We start from the raw sequence: 15,958 nt of genomic DNA on the forward strand, positions 1-15,958 counted from the left end.
GGCTCTGCCTGACCCTGTGAGGGCTTTCTTCAGGAGCCTGAGATATCCCAAATTTCTGACATTGCCCTGAGACACCTGCATGAGGAGGAACATTCACACTTGCATCATCTCTTGGCTCTCAGCCTTTGCTGCCTCCTCTCCCTTTGTGGAACACACACAGATGGGGCAGGACGTGGGGCAGAGGACACAAACCAACCCACTGCTGGTTTCCTCATCCTGCTGCAGGGTCCCTCCATCCCTCCCAACTGTACCACCTCTACCACGTCAGGCTGATGAGCCACACACTGAATATTTGCTTCAGATATTTAAATACATCTTAGGGTTCAGATCGCAGTTTCTCAACAGCAGTTAAATAAGTAACACATTCATATTTGTAAACTGTTTCTCACAGCTTGTTTATTTAGGGTTATAACTCGATTTGGGCTCCTTATGGAAGTGTGACTCATTGTTTAATGTGTCAGCTCATTAGCAATACTTGTTTTTGCCTTATATTTCTGTGCTACCACTAATTGCTGAGCCCACTGTGAGCTTCAGCTTCCAATGACACTGTGGAAAATGCAAGAAAATAGATCAGTTACTTGATAAAAGGCAACAGAAATAAACAAACTCATGAACCTGCAGAGGAAGCTTTTTAGCTGCTGTGATTTTACTTAATGGAGAGACCTCCCTTGTTTGGGAGATTGATGCCACCAGTTCCTGGGATTTGAGCAAGACCGAGCTGAGGAAACGACATGCAAAGGAAATGCATCAGGGCCACTTGTTCACACCAGCAGAGGTGGACTGAACACCTGCAGCCTGAGAACCAGCAGCCTGCCCTCTCTGAGGAGCTGGTGCCCTGGGAGAGGAGAAATCCAGGGACTGGAGATTGAGCACCTTCTTAGGGCGGTGTGTTTCTGTGGTGCAGAATCCCTGCTTGGGCACAGAGATGTTCAGACTCTCCCTTTGGTGTGAGAAGGCACAAGAAATGTCTATCACAGACTTCATAACAAGCAAACCTGACCAAAGCACCCCTTCTAGAGAGGCTGCAGGTGACGCCTGGAGCAGCTTCACCTCCTGCCACCCACCTGCTGCAAAAGGCACCACGGCAGGAGGTGACTCCCCCAGGGCTGCAGGTACAGGCTCAGCACCCCCTCCTCCTCCATCCTGACCCCTCTGCACTGAAGCAGTTTGTAGGAGAAGTGTCCTGGCCACAGCAGAGATGGTTTCCACCTTGCATCCTTCTGCTGGGAGCACACCACGTCTTTAGGAATTGACAGCTGGAGATGGAAGAGCCCATTTTTGTCATTCAGATTTCACGGGCTCTCTGGAACAAGCCTTGAAAATGCTGATGTTCATGGTCACAGTCTCTGGCAAAGAAATTGTTCTGGACACGTGAAAATCAACCTTCCTTGCTTGCGTCCCTGCTCACTTCCTGGCTCTCTTTATTCCTCCCTTTTCTCTGCATCAGTCGAGCAAGGTTTTTTTTCTGCTTTGCTGGCACAGGCTGCTTTCTAAGAAGAAAACGGCTGCTTGTTTCCTCACGGTTTTATGAGTTTTCATAAGTATTTAAAGGAACAACAGCCACCAAATGAAAATCACTTTATGGGAGAGAGATTGAGGGAAAAATCCACAAAACTGGAGGGGTTGGTGATGATGACAAAGAAAGGGAAAAGGAGCCAGACTTGCCTGATTGATGTGTTGAACTTTTTCCTCTTTGCAGAGCCTCCAGAGAGCATTCCTGGGAAGGGGTTGCTGGAAGGGGTTGTCTGGGTCCATGAAGGAGTCAGGCTGGAAGTGATGCTTTCTGGTCCATCCTCCCACTCCATCCCCTGGCCCCAGCACCTCTCCTCCCTGCCAGGAGGATGGAGCCCTTGCAGGCAGCTCCTTCCCCGCTGCCCACAGCACAGCACAAGTGCTGGCACTGGCTGACCCTCAGTGTGTGAGCTCCAGGTTTGCCCTGGATCCCTGTAATGTGGGAGCAGAGGAGGCACCAGCACAACGTGCCTGGCCTCAGAAGCAGCACTTCAATCAAGGCCAGGAAGGCCAGGGAAGGTTAAGCAAACTCAGGCTTTCCAAAAGAGGCTGCTGGAGCCAAAACTCCAGGGCTGTGTTTCTGGCCAGAAGTGCTGCAGGTTTGGAAAACATCTCCATTGCAGCTGGGGAACATCCAGCCTGGGTATGAAACTGTGAGAGAGTGTCCAGAGGAGGGATATGGAGATGCTGAAGGGTCAGGAGGGATCACATGAGGAGCAGCTGAGGGCACTTGGTGTGTGCAGTTGGAGCAGAGCAGGCTGAGGGCAGAGCTCAGTGGGGGCTGCAGCTCCTCCCCAGGGGCAGCTCCCATCTCTGCTCTGGGGGAGCAGGGACAGCACCCAGGGAATGGCTGGAGCTGTGTCAGGGCAGGCTCAGGTTGGATCTCAGGCAAAGGTTCTTCCCCCAGAGGCTGGTTGGGCACTGCCCAGGCTCCCCAGGGCAGTGGGCACAGCCCCAAGGCTGCCAGAGCTCCAGGAGGGTTTGGACAATGCTCTGAGGGCCAGAGTGGAATTGTTGGGGTGTCTGTGCAGGGCCAGGGGTTGGACTGATGATCCTTGTGGGTCCCTTCCAGCTCAGGATATTTGTGGTTGATAAGAGGTGCTCCTGGTGGAATCAGATAAAACAGACCCTCTCCCCTCCAGTGCTGTGCCCAAATATGGGGAACACCCCCAGTCCTTATCTGCTCTGGTTTCCAAGGCAGCCTTTAGGATATGCCAGGGCTTCTTGGGGCTTTTCAACACCACTGAAAAAATGGGCTTTTAAATACAATGGGAAAGCTCTCTGTGACCTTCCCACAGCAAAATCCAGCACAGAGAAATCCATCCCACTGAGTGTCTGTTCTAAAATCTGAGTGTCCATCTGTGGGGAGCCCCTGCAGCATGTCCAGTGCTCCTCGAGCTCTGCAGGAGGGACACCCAACCCACCTACCCCAGCCCAGTTGCAGCCCAAGACACCATCCCTCCATCTCTGCTCATCATACCAGAGAGAAAGCAAAATTCATTGTCTGGGAGATGTAACAGGGCAGAATTGCATTTTCCAACACTGAGGAGGCCTTTGCAAACAATGGAGATTAAAAAATAAATAAAAGCTATAAAAACTGCTCAGCAATGTCCTTTTAAATTATATTTTTTTTCTGAAAATATGCAATAAATCCCATACAAGAGTCATAAAAGTACCTGAAATGCTCCTGGAAAGATTTATGGGCATCTTACCACTATTCTCAATAAAGAGAATATGCTGGTTCCAAAATAATTTCTCATCACCCATACTTCAAATTCCTGAACTCCTTTCAGTCAGCCTATCCCAAGAAATACTGTAACGTCAGGCTATCTGAATTACATCTCCTCAGGAATAACTGTCCTCTCTGATTTATACGTGCTGGGATCCTTCTCCTTTGTCCACGTTGCTGAATCCAGGGCTTTTCAGCTTTGACCACGTGCCAATGAACTGTCCCTGCAACTTTTCCAGGGAGGCTTGTCATCCCAAAATAATCTCATCATTACCTCCAACCAGTTTGGAAACTTGGCTTTTGAGATGATTATTCCCGATATGGAGAAGCAGAGGGTTACTGACACCTGCAAACAAGATGGTGTTGGTCAAGGGAGGTGCCCAGGAGAAGGTGGGGGACAACCTCCCTTCCATGATGGACATGAAGACAGATGTGCTCACTAGATGGGTCCAACCCCGTGTACAAAAAGGGCTCCTGTTCCCAGGGTCCCCCCAGGAGATCCCTCGGGGCTGAGCAGCCTCTGCAGAGGGCAAGGAGGAGCCTGCCTGGCTGGATTTCCCGTTGGCCATGGTTGGTCTTCACTTCTGCAAGGGAGTGTGTGCTTGGCTTTGCTGATGGACCCAGACCTGCACCCTCCAGGGTCTTCGTGGCTTTGCATCAATCATGGGACCTGTTTCCAAGTGGTGCTGTGAGGTTGATGGCTGGAGGTCGTGGCTTTGCTCCTCAAACACCTCCCACACTGCTGTCAGCACAGGCACAGGCTGTGCCCTCCTTACCCCTCTGGCCCTTCATCCTGTGGTAACCATGGTCTGACAAAAGGATGTGGAAAAGAGCAATCTGCTAAAACCCCCTGAAAATGGGGGGCGGAGGGGAGAAAAAAGAAAATTATCATTTCAACAACAACAAATGGAAAATTAAAGAAAATCACATCCATGGGGGCTTTGGTGAAATGATGGATTTTTGATAAGGGGAAATTGTTGTAAATTTCCTGGGATAAAAGCCTTGTTCCCAGAGGCACCGGTAAAGTGGCAGCACAGTCTCTGTGCTGGGAAGGCAGCGAAGCCTTTTTGGGAAGCTCTTACCTTTGACTCTCGGGGTCTGTCCCCACCATGAGTGTGTGAATCTCAGGACTGTCTGTGTTGTGCAGCTTGCTGGTGACAGGCAGTGCTGGCACAACACAAGGCTGATAACACACAACAGGAAGGCAACCTCAGATGGGCACCACATCCATCCCTCAGCATTTAACAGGTCCATCACTGGACAATGAATCACCTTCTTGCTTTGGAAGGTGCTGCTCTCTCACTTCAGGTCCTGGGGACAGTTTTAGGTGCCAAAATATAAGAAGGAGCTAAAGCTATTTGCGTGTCCAAGGGAGGGACACAGAGGTGCTGAAGGGTCTGGAGGGGCCATGAGGAGCAGCTGAGGGCACTTGGTGTGTGCAGCTGGAGCAGAGCAGGCTGAGGGCAGAGCTCAGTGGGGGCTGCAGCTCCTCCCCAGGGGCAGCTCTGATCTCTGCTCTGGGGGACCAGGGACAGCACCCAGGGAACGGCTGGAGCTGTGTCAGGGCAGGCTCAGGTTGGATCTCAGGCAAAGGTTCTTCCCCCAGAGGCTGGTTGGGCACTGCCCAGGCTCCCCAGGGCAGTGGGCACAGCCCCAAGGCTGCCAGAGCTCCAGGAGGGTTTGGACAACGCTCTGAGGGCCACAGTGGGATTGTTGGGGTGTCTGTGCAGGGCCAGGGGTTGGACTGATGGTCCTTGTGGGTCCCTTCCAGCTCAAGAGATTCTCTGATTTTTGACCTCTGTTGTGCAAAGCAGCACAGACACACAGGTACAGGCACATGTGCTGCAAATTTGTCCCTTGAGGTCCCATCAGCAAATTTCCATTACAGTAGGATTGCAGTGAGGTGCAGGAGTTGAATTCCTTGCAGGTGCCTTTGAGCTGCCCAGACTGGAGCTGGGAAGGCAGAAGTTTGTGAGGAGCACAGCAGGGAGCACCAGGGGATGACAGTGTCTCTCCTGGTAAGATCAAGCCCAGAGCTCCTCATCCTTTGAGCAATACCTGCCCAGCCCCATCAGCTGTCCCTGAGCCTGGGACAAGCCTGGCAGGGGAGGTGCAGGAGCTGGGGACACCAAACCCCCTCCTGCCCTCATCCTGTGACTCAATTTGATTCAGCTCCAGGAAGCCTTGAGGTTTCTCTGCTTTATTCTGCTGTGCCTGGAAAATCAGCACCCACTCAGAGGATGAATTTGCAGGAAATTAAAAAAAAAAAACAAACCAACAAAACAACAAAAAAACCAAAACAAAACACCCCCAACCCCTCATTGCACTTTCAGACGTGTCAGTGCTATTTTTAATGGCAACTGCAAAGTCAGAAACATTGATCTAGAGCCAGGGAAGGATTTCAGTGCCATGAAGGGCTGGGGGAGGTCCCAGTTGGGACAGAATCTGAACCTGTGTCCCATTAGTGCCTGAGCAGGTGGTGAGGAGCATATAGGACACAGGATTGAGGGGCACTTGGGACACAGGGGTGAGGGGCACAAGGGACACAGGATTAAGGGACACAAGGGACACAGATTCATTACCCAGCTGCCAAAGGCACAAACATCCTCCTTGCCCAAAAAGCTGACGACAACCTCAGAAATCAGCTTTTTCAACCCTAACCAAGTATCTCTGTATTGTGAGCACTGGGAAATGTAGCATCCAACCTGGGGACATTCTCAGATGTCCAGTCATGCATTTCAGTGGTGGGATTTGGGCGTTTGCTTTTTGCATTGGTAAATAAATCCCTCTCCATAACATGCTCATTCATCTCTATTGGTGCCTCTGAGAGAGCCCCAGATCTGTCTCTCAGACACTCCAGGAACCCCACGAGTGCCCTGGGCTGTCCAGGGGGGTCTGCTCTGGCCCAGCATTTGAACTGGTTCATTCTGTGAGCCCCAGACACATGTCCTGAGGTGATGCAGCCACCCCAGAGCCAGAGCCTGACATGGACAGGGCTGCCTTGACCTTGAAGCAGTGGTGCCTGAGCCGGGGAGCGATTTTCCAGCTGGCTGCCCTTGGCTGCTCCAGTCAGGGCTGGAGCTGACTGACCTGCAGCAGGAGGTGCCAGGCTCATGCCTGGCTGGTGCTTGGAGAGCATAAACACAGAAATAATCAGGGAGGGAAAATCCAGCATGGAGATGAGGGGAAGGACAGTAGCACATGGCCTCTGTTCTGGTGAGAAAGGATTCAAATACTTCAGCAATTAACTGCTGGTGTGACAGGGAACATGCACTGCCTGTAAAACCTTCCTGCTGGCTCATGTGTCTGGAGCACAGACAGGGAGGGGGTGCTCAGCACTGGGGATGTGATGCTTCCACCATTCCTTGACACTGGGGTTATTTTTCTGCAACGCTGACCTGCCTTAAGGAAGTTCAGCTGTCCCACCTGGCCCTCCCCACCTGCCCTCCCACAACCACTGCCACAAGAGCATCCTGTGGGCTCTGCCCAGAGCTCTCAGGGACTGGCACCTGCTGCCCTCACACCCCATCCCTCCTCAGGGCAAGTTCTGTCCTTCAGGGTGGAGGTACATGGCATGAAAGGAGGTGGTGAAGTTAATTGGGATGTTTGAGGCTGGACAGAATGCTGAGGGTTGGGGCTGGTTGCCCCCTTTCCCTGAATCCCTGCCTTGCTTCCCACCCAGCGTGGGGCCAGGGAGGATGTGAGAGCTGCAGAGGCTCCAGTGCCCGCCCGCTCCCTCTGGGATCCCTGTCTCTAAGAATAAGTGTCTGTGTCTCCATGGCCTCCGGAAAGCCAATCAACAACCCTCGTTAGCTGCCATTTGGGCTCCCAGTGTCTCCAGCCTATAATTCAGTGGCTTGCCTGCATTAATTGTCAAGCTTGGAGTGCTCCAGAGGAGCCCAGCCTGGCTTTCTTGTGGTTTGTGCTGGCGCCTCACAGCACAGGCTCCCCAGCCCTCAGCTCAGGGCTTGGCACCAGCCCGGGCCCGGGGCTCTGCTCCCTGAGCTGCAGCCACAGCCCTGACCTCTGGTCCCAGACAGCTGGGCTGCCCCTGGGCAGCTGTTCTCACCCTTCTCACCTCTTCCTCACCCTTCTCACCTCTTTCTCACCCTTCCAAGCAGATCTGCAGAGACTCATCCATGACCAGTCCCCTCTGAGAGCCCCAACAGCCCTTCCCTTTCCCCTGTCCCACAGTGCCTCTGCCCTGGGGCCGTGGAGCTGCCCCCAGCCAGGTGCCATGTCGGGGCATTTTATTGCAGATTGCACCATTTTCTTAAAGAAGCACAGAATCATGGAACTGTTGAGGTTGGAAAAGGTGTCTAGGATCAGTGAACCCAAATGTTTGCCTAATACTACCAATTTCACCACTAAACCATGTCCTCAAGTGCCACATCTCCACATCCTTTAAACCCCTTCAGGGATGGTGACTCCATCACTGGCCTGGACAGCCTCTTCCAACCTTTTCTGACAACCTTTTCCATGAAGTAATTCCTCCTGATATCCAACCTGAACCTTCCCTGGCATAATTTGAGGCCATTTCCTCTTGTCCTGTCACTGGTTCCCTGGGAACAGAGCCTGATACCCACCGGGCTACAACCTCCTCTTAGTTGTAGAGAACAAGAAGGTCCCCCTGAGCCTCCTTTTATCCAGGCTTCTCTTCTTGTGGCTGTAGATATTGGTGTCAGATAATTCTGAGAAGGGAAAGGGTTGGACCCCCGGACTTGCAGGGGTGAGTACAAACAGAGTCCCAGTGTGTTTGCAGATCTCAGTACCTGCCTGTGGGACAGACCCCACCTGAGGAACTGCATTGCTGCTGCTGGGACACCTTCAACAGGCCCCAAACCCACCCCCAGTGCTCTCAGAGCACAGGAGCTCTGCTGCAGGGTCGCTCAGGCTCAGGGCTCGAATGTCTCGGTGTCCTTTGAAACGCTCAAGAAAACGAGGCTAAAGAACAAAGAACTCCAGTGCTTTGTTAATTTACTCATGAGCTCTGTGACTCCAGAGTGACCCATATGACCAGAGATTCTGGACATCCCCCCCAGCTGCAGACCCTCACTCTGTGGGAAGATGTTTGATCTCTCTCTCCTTGACGTGAGCTGTGACTTGCAAAGTCACATCCATGGGTGGGTGCCTGGGGAAAGAATTGGGCTGTGCAGACAGGAATGTTTTCTGTTGTGCTCTTCTAGCAGCAGCTTCTGGACTTTCTGAGGCTGTGGTTGCACCTGGGCCACCCTGTGGTATGGTCCTGTCGTCCCCAGTGTGTCCCAACAGTGCTGGAGGCTGGGGCTGTATTGGGCTGCACCAGCAAGAACAAAGCCAGCCCGTTGGGATAAGCTGCTGTTCCAGGTCTGACCCTGGTGGTGACATTTCTAGAGTCCTGTTTTGCACTCTCAGTACAGGAGAGGTGGAGAGGGTGATCAGGATGTTCAGGGGGCTTCAGCACATAACACAGGATACTCAGCTGGGGGAACCAGGCTGGTTCAGCTGGCAAAAAACAGAACTTGAGGAGTGGCCTGTCCTCCACTGCTGGAAAGGGACAGCTTGGAGAAGATGGAGTGAGGTCACAGTGTACGGGGAAAGGGCCAGAGGCAAGAGACACACATTGCAAAAAAGGAAATTCCATGTGGATGTGAGAAACATGTTCATCACCAAGGGCAGCACAGACCTGCTGATGCCCCAGGGAGATGGCATCTACATTTTGGGAGATTTTTAAAAACTGAGTGGACCAGGCCCTAACAAACCTGCTGGAGCTTTGAAGCTGCCCTGCCTGGAGCATGAGTCTGGACCAGAGACCTCCAGATATCACTTCCAGCTGAAATCTGCTTGTGATCCTGTGTTTCTAGGGTTTCTAATGCCAGTCTGAGCTCAAAGACCATTTTCAATCCCATGGCATGGGGGGTCATGAATCCCAGAGGATGATTACAGGTGGTTTGGTTTAACTCCATCTCTCCATGGGGCAATCCCAGCTTCTGCAGGGTGAGAACACCAATACTCCCCTCCTGGGCTGCTGATGGGTTTACAGTCTGCTGTCAAACTTCTCCCATTCACACCTTCCCCACACTACAGGGGAATTGCTTTCTTCCTCCCTGGTTGGAGATAGTGCACACTCTAATCCCCAGGTCTGCCTTTTGGTGCCCTCCCCATCTGCATTTCCCTTTCTGCTGGTGGGGCTGCACTGGCTGTACCACTGACAGGATGGTTGGTTGTGTTGTGTTTTGGTCTCTGATCCTCTCCCTCACTTTGCCTTTCGGACCATTGCTGAGTTTTGCACTGAGGGGTTTGTTGCACTCTCTGCTGTTCATCTCTGCCTGCTTCCCTCAGTAACAGGAGTCAGTTTAGAGTCATCATGGAATAATAACTGGTTTGGGTTGGAAGAGACCTTAAAGATCATCCCATTACACCCCTGCCATGGGCAGGGACACCTTCTACCAGCCCAGGTTGCTCCAAGCCCCGTCCAACCTGGCCTTGGACACTTCCAGGGATGGGGCAGCCACAGCTTCTCCATCCTTTAACGCACATCCTTACACATCTCTCCTTACACAGCCTTGTTCCTTCCCATGTCCATTCCTTGTGTTCACTGATGCTGAATTTAATCTGCAGGTTTATTTCCCAGCTATTCATTGTTGTAGTCACCTGCCCAAACCCACTCTCTCACGAGGAGTGAAAGAGCAGCTCACCTCATCCAGAGGGAAGCACCTTGGGCAGGGCAGGTCCCTGTGCCTCCCCAGGGGCTGAAGGGTAATGACCAGCTTGGGTAGAGGTTGTTCTGGCCAAGGAACAGGAAAGGTGTCCAGCAGCACATTCTCCTCCTCAGTGAGCAAGGAATGAGGCTCAGGGTAGGTGTGAAAAACAGTCAGCGTGACTGGAGCCCAAGTCCTGAAGTGCTGAGAGCAGATTTCCAGTTTTGTGTGCTGAAAACTCAGTCTAATAAACTGATATTGCATCTCTCCCCAAACCTTGCACTCCCCACCCAGCACAGGCCAAGCTCTGCTCTTTCTGGCTGGGCCACCACCTCTGCCCTCCCCACTCCTGTGGCACCAAGGGGAACTCACAGTTCAGTAGTTCAGCCTTTTCACCACTGGGTTCTTCAGATCTCTTGTGTTAAATCCACCTGGTTCTGGTGGTTTGCTCCTGTTTCTGATTGATGTTTCAGTTTGAAATGCTTCCCAGACCTCCATCCCCAAAGAACTGCTCTGGCACTGGGAGCTCCCTGTGAAGGATGATGCAGATAGTTCATCTGTGTGACCTTTTCCTCGTAGAGTGTTTCTCTTACATCTTCACCATCTCTTGGCCCTGCAGAGTTTTTGGGAGGTTCTTTGCTTCTGATGTATTTGAAAAAGCTTTTATTACCAGCTTTTACACCATTAGCAAGCTGCTCCTCCAAGTCATTCCTGCCAGGTTTTAATTTTTAGCTCACTTGCCTCTGTGCCATCGCATTCCGTGCCCATGGGGGGGAGGCTGGTCCCAGCTCACCTGCCTCCCGGGCCTACCATCCTCCCCACAGCCCCAGAGTGGAAACATGGAAAAAACCTTCCTGTTCTGTTGCAACATTTGATGCTTTTCTTAAAGCTTCTGTTTCTAGAATCAGGTAACTCCCTGGAAAATTTGGCTTTCACAGTCACTTTTTCCAGCCCAGAAACAGGGACACAGGGAGAGCCCAAAGGTGAGTGTAACACGAGCTGCCTGGAAGCTGGTGTGGGGACCTGGGAGCAGCAGTGCCCCAGGATGAGGCAGGGGAACCAGGGATGCTCCTGTGTCCTGGGCCAGGGATCAGAGATCCACAGGATTTGGCAGTGGAGGTCCCTGACCAGGGAGCTGGGATGTGGTAGGAGGTCTGATGGGACCAACTGCAGCTTCACAGTAGTGGGCAAAATCCAGCTACTGTGGGATCCCTGCTCTGCAGGCAAGTCATCCCTGCTGTGTGTGACTGAGTGATTTTCCTAATAAATATGCTATTATGTGCAGATTTCCTTGATACAGACTCTTCACAGGTCCGAGGTGGAGTCCTGGTGGTTTGGCCCTGCACACATGTCCTTGGGGAGCAGCTCGTGAGGGTGGTTTCCAGAGGACATTTCCCTGCCCCATGTTCCCACCTTACCTGGTGGCACAGCACCAGCCTCAAGCCCCTCAGCTCACCTCAGAGGAGACCCCCAGCCCCAAACAGCAGCCCTGGATGAAGCCCTGCATCACTTGAGCCCTGGCTGCTGAGAGAGTGGCACTGGCTCCACAACTCATGGAGAGGGAGCACTTCATGTCACCTACAGTGCTGGGAGGTGGTTCTGGGTTGGTTCCCAGCCAAGTCAGCGTCTCCTCCACGCTCTGCATGCTCAGCTACAATCCCTGTGCAGGGAGGGGAAAGGAGGGGCTGAGAGGGCCGGGCACAGGGGTTGGTCTGGATGAGATGGGATGCAGATGGCTGGTGACAAGATGCTTGAGGCAGGCGCTGGCAGGAGCTGCCATGGGCGTTGGGCAGCACTTGTGTGACACTGCACAGAGCCCCTGATGAGCTGAGTCTGGGAGGGGGGTACATTACAGGCAACAAGCCCCTCTGGATATTATTTAAGAAGTCAACAGAAGCAGCTTCAGGACTCTTTGATCAGATAACTGGGTTTGCTGGGGGAAATGCAGGTAACAGCATAGGGAGGTTGCTGGGACGAGATGGTGAGAAGCGCAGTTCCTAAAACCATAGAATCACAGAATCATGAAATATGCTGAGTTGAAGGGACCCATCAGGACCATAGAGTCCAACCCCTGGCCCTGCACAGGACACCCCAACGATCCTACCCTGTGAATGAGAGCATTGTCCAAACGCTTCTTGAACTGAGACAGGTTTGGAGCTGTGACCACTGCCCTGGGCAACTTCCCAGTTGCCTCCCAGCAGCACAGCCCGTGTGTTACCTGCTGAGCTGCTGTGGGGTATCACTGAAGATTTTAATGACACAGCTTGAGAATGAAAATAACCCCTTTAAGCCAAAACTTGGTGCCCTTTCCAGGCTTAGAATCTAACTTTTTGGTATCAGCGAGGAACTAATCAATTATTTATACAAATGTGAAAATCTGGATTGGCTGGTGCTGGGATGTGACTGAAGGTTCAGGTCTGTCAGGGTCTTTACGTGACCCTCAGCCTTGGACTGGCAGCAAGAGTCTGTGTTGGAGTCGACTGGCACTGGCTCCACTGGGCATGGTGAAAGCTTCTAGAAGCTTCTCACAGAGGCCTCCTGCTACCAAAGCCTTGCCACACAGCAGGGAGAGCCAGGGGTGCTGTGCAGCCAGCTGGGGTGTGCTGAGCAGCTGCTGTGGGGTTGGTTTCTCTGAACAGTGTCCAGGGCTGGGGCAGCTCTGCTCTGCTCATGGACACAGGACAAGTGCTGGGGGAGCAGCTGGGGGCCTCGAAGTGCATCTCAAACCTGTCTCCTCCACCCAGACCTTGGCTTTGCTCTGTTCTCCTTTGCCCCCTTGCTCCCTTCTGCATCCCTGTCTGTCCCTCTGCCTTTTCCATCTCCCCCTCCTCACCAAAACCTCTGCTCTCCATTGAATGAGGCATCCCAGACTCATTCCTGGACTGCCCTACACCACGCACTGGTTCCTTGTTGCTTGAGGACATCCCCCAGAACTGCTCCCCAGCCACCCAGCACCCACAGCAGGAGGAGCACAGAGACAGTGATGACAGGGTGATCTGAAGGACCAGATCACTCACAGCCAACCTGGGAGTTCCCACCCACCTGGGACAGACCTGGGATGGGCTCCACTGCCAAAGGTCCACTTCCATGATGCCCCCACCCCCAGCTCTGATTTACCTCCTGTTCCCTCTTGCCTTGCCTGCCTTTTTCCTGAGCCCAGACCCCTCTTCAGCCTGATGGGGAGGCCACAACCCACAGCCACATTCCAGTCAAGTGGCAGCTTCTCCTCTCCATCCTAATCCTGGCCTTGTCCTTGCCAGCCAGGTCCTTGGCAGGGAAGATTTTGTCTGCAGCAGACTGGACCCTGCAGAGACCAATGCCCAGGGGTGGGTGATTACAGCAGCATCCTCTGCAGCAGCTTGTGCAGAGCCCTCCTCCTCTGATGTGCTCAGCTCTTCCCTCCCATGATGTGTGCAAACCTCACCCTTCTCACTGGTTCCTGCTCACAGGGGGGTTTTATAGAGGAATTTTGGGATGGAAATGTGCCATGTGCTTGGAGCTGCTTGCTCCTGCCTAAGTGTGGCATCTCCAATGACACCCTCTTGGGCTGGGCTGGTGCTTGGTGCTTCCTGGGACTGGAAATTCAGCACTGTTGGCAGCTTCTCACGGTGCTTGTGGTGAGTTTAGTGCTCGTAAATCCCTGGGGTTGGGATTAATCCTCCATGGGGTTATGTAACTGCATGGCAGGGGTTCACATGGAAGATGAAGATTTTACCTCAGCGCACTCCAACGGGAGCTGCTGGTTTTGAGCAGTGCTGGGAGCAACTCTTTTCTCCATCTGGACAACTGGAATAAGGGATGTTAAATTCCAGAACTTCTGATCCATGTGAGGTCATGTGAGCAATTACACTCAGAGGATTGTTCCTTCTTGGACCTTTTAGGCCAGTTTCCTCTAGAAAACACCAAATTTTGGCCCTAGACAGATGCAGACTGTGAAGCCACCTGGTTTTCAATCTCTAGTGAACTTTTAAGTGCCTCCCTGGTCCTAAGGAAGGTGGTGAGTCCCCACACACCCACTTTGTCTATCCCAGTCACCCCTCCAACCTGTTCCCTCCTCTGCATTGCTGATCTCTGTTTCTCCCAGGGTTGTGGTGACCAGTCCTGGGGCTGCTCTCTGGGGTCTGGTGGTCTGTGACCTTTGATACTGAACATTATCTCCACCTTCGGCTCTCAGGGAGCAGGAAATGCCTGGATAAACGGGGCATTCCTAGGAGGAGAAGGATATGACTACAGCCTCCGGCATCACTCAGCTCTTCCCAGCTTGCTTCCCTACCTCCTGCTGCTCAGCAGCTTTGAGTGAGATCCCAAACAGAGCCCGAGTCCCTTCCTGCCAGCTGTGCCCTTCCTGGCTCCTGGGGAACCACCATATGCAGGACTGGGAGAGGAGGGGGTGGGCTGAGAGGGTTTGGGACAGGGCAGCACTCTCTGCCTGGGGAACTCCGGCCACAACAGGGCCTCTGGTGTCCTGCAGGGTGAGCCCTGCTGGGCTGGGGCAGCAGGAGGACCCACGATGGGCAGGGCTGGAGGTGCTCCCCGGGTGTGCTCAGCTCCATCACCCCCCAGGAGGGCACAGGGGGGGCTGTGCAGCCCCCCCTGCTCTGCAGCAGCAGCAGCAAAGGTTGGGGTTAAGACCTGTCACTGAAAAACTGCAGAAGGACACATGACCTTGAACATTTCGATTTGATCTGGGGACAGAAGAAGGTAAGAAGCAGCATCTGAGCCAGCATCAGGGTGAGCCTCCCCTGGGAAGGCAGGTGTGGAATTAACTCTCACCTTGCTGCCCTTCCCCTGCCAGGTGTTCGTGCTTGCTCAGGGTCTGAGGTGACAAAGCTCTCAGTTCAGAAAGGAGAACAATTAACAAGAAATAAAATACCAGCGAGCCTTGAAAATCACCTGCAAGACAGTAAAGAGAAAACAAATCTACCACTTTTCTTTGAGAGCTCTTCTCAGCTCAGCAGATTTATTGTTGCCTTTTTAAATTTTAACAACTTGCAAGGCCACTGCACTGGCTTCTATTACATGAAAACTTTTGCTTTTTATTCCCTAATTCGGAGCAGAAGGGGAGTTAAATCACCAGGCAGTCGACAGGCGCTGCTGTGCAAGGAAATAGGTTTCTCTTGCAAGGTGTCCTGTGTGTCAGGCAGCATGTGATGGGAGAGGGGCTGCCTTCCTCTGCTCCTGGGGGGAAATGGGGAGACCAGGTTCCTGCAGCCTTTTGGGGGCCCTGGAGTGAGAACTACTCTGAGGACCAGCTCCAGCATTCCCATGTCAGACAAAGTGTATTTCCCAGGACATGGATGGTTTTGGGGATGCACCTGCTGAGTCCCTTTGGCTTGGGACACCCACGTGTGTGTGATGAGGTGGTTCTGCATGAGGGGGGAGTGTTGATCTGTGCTCATACAAGTGATGATGAGACCTTGGTCCAGCAAAGACAAGGTGATGGAAGATGTGCTGGGCCACTCACCTGCTGCAAGACACTTTTGTCAAGCTCCATCTACAAAATGGACCAGAAAAAATCTTTTCCCTTGAGTGTCTTGCAAGCTTTCCTCACGTGACACTGTTTGGGAAGGACTTGGGTGGGCTCAGAGGGGAGGCTGGTGATAGTCCCCACATCCTGTCTTTACCCACTGCCTTGAGCACAGGGGTGTCCCACTCCATCCCTCCCTGTGTGACACTGCAGTTACTCTGCTTGTCCCTTATACGTTCAGTGGTGACCTCATGGGCATGGACCAAGACTATGGGAGTCCAAAGACATGTTTGGGATGCTGGAGCAGGATGAGCTTTAAGGTCCCTTCCAACCCAAACCATCCCATGATTCTACAATTCAATGCTCCAAGGGGCACGACCCTGCTCGGGGCACTCAGAGCCCAGTCCCAGTGCCTGGCAGTGACCCTGCCCGACACACAGAGGCTGTGAGTCCTGCTCACACCTGTGTGCTGCTGGTTCTGGGCACTGTAAGTCAGTCCTGCTCACACCTGTGTGCTGCTGGTTCTGGGCACTGTAAGTAAGTCCTGCTCACACCTGTGTGCTGCTGGCT

The sequence above is a fragment of the Corapipo altera genome, unplaced genomic scaffold, assembly GCF_003945725.1.
Source record: "Corapipo altera isolate COAL_440 unplaced genomic scaffold, ASM394572v1 92, whole genome shotgun sequence".
In the NCBI taxonomy this organism is placed as follows: domain Eukaryota; kingdom Metazoa; phylum Chordata; class Aves; order Passeriformes; family Pipridae; genus Corapipo; species Corapipo altera.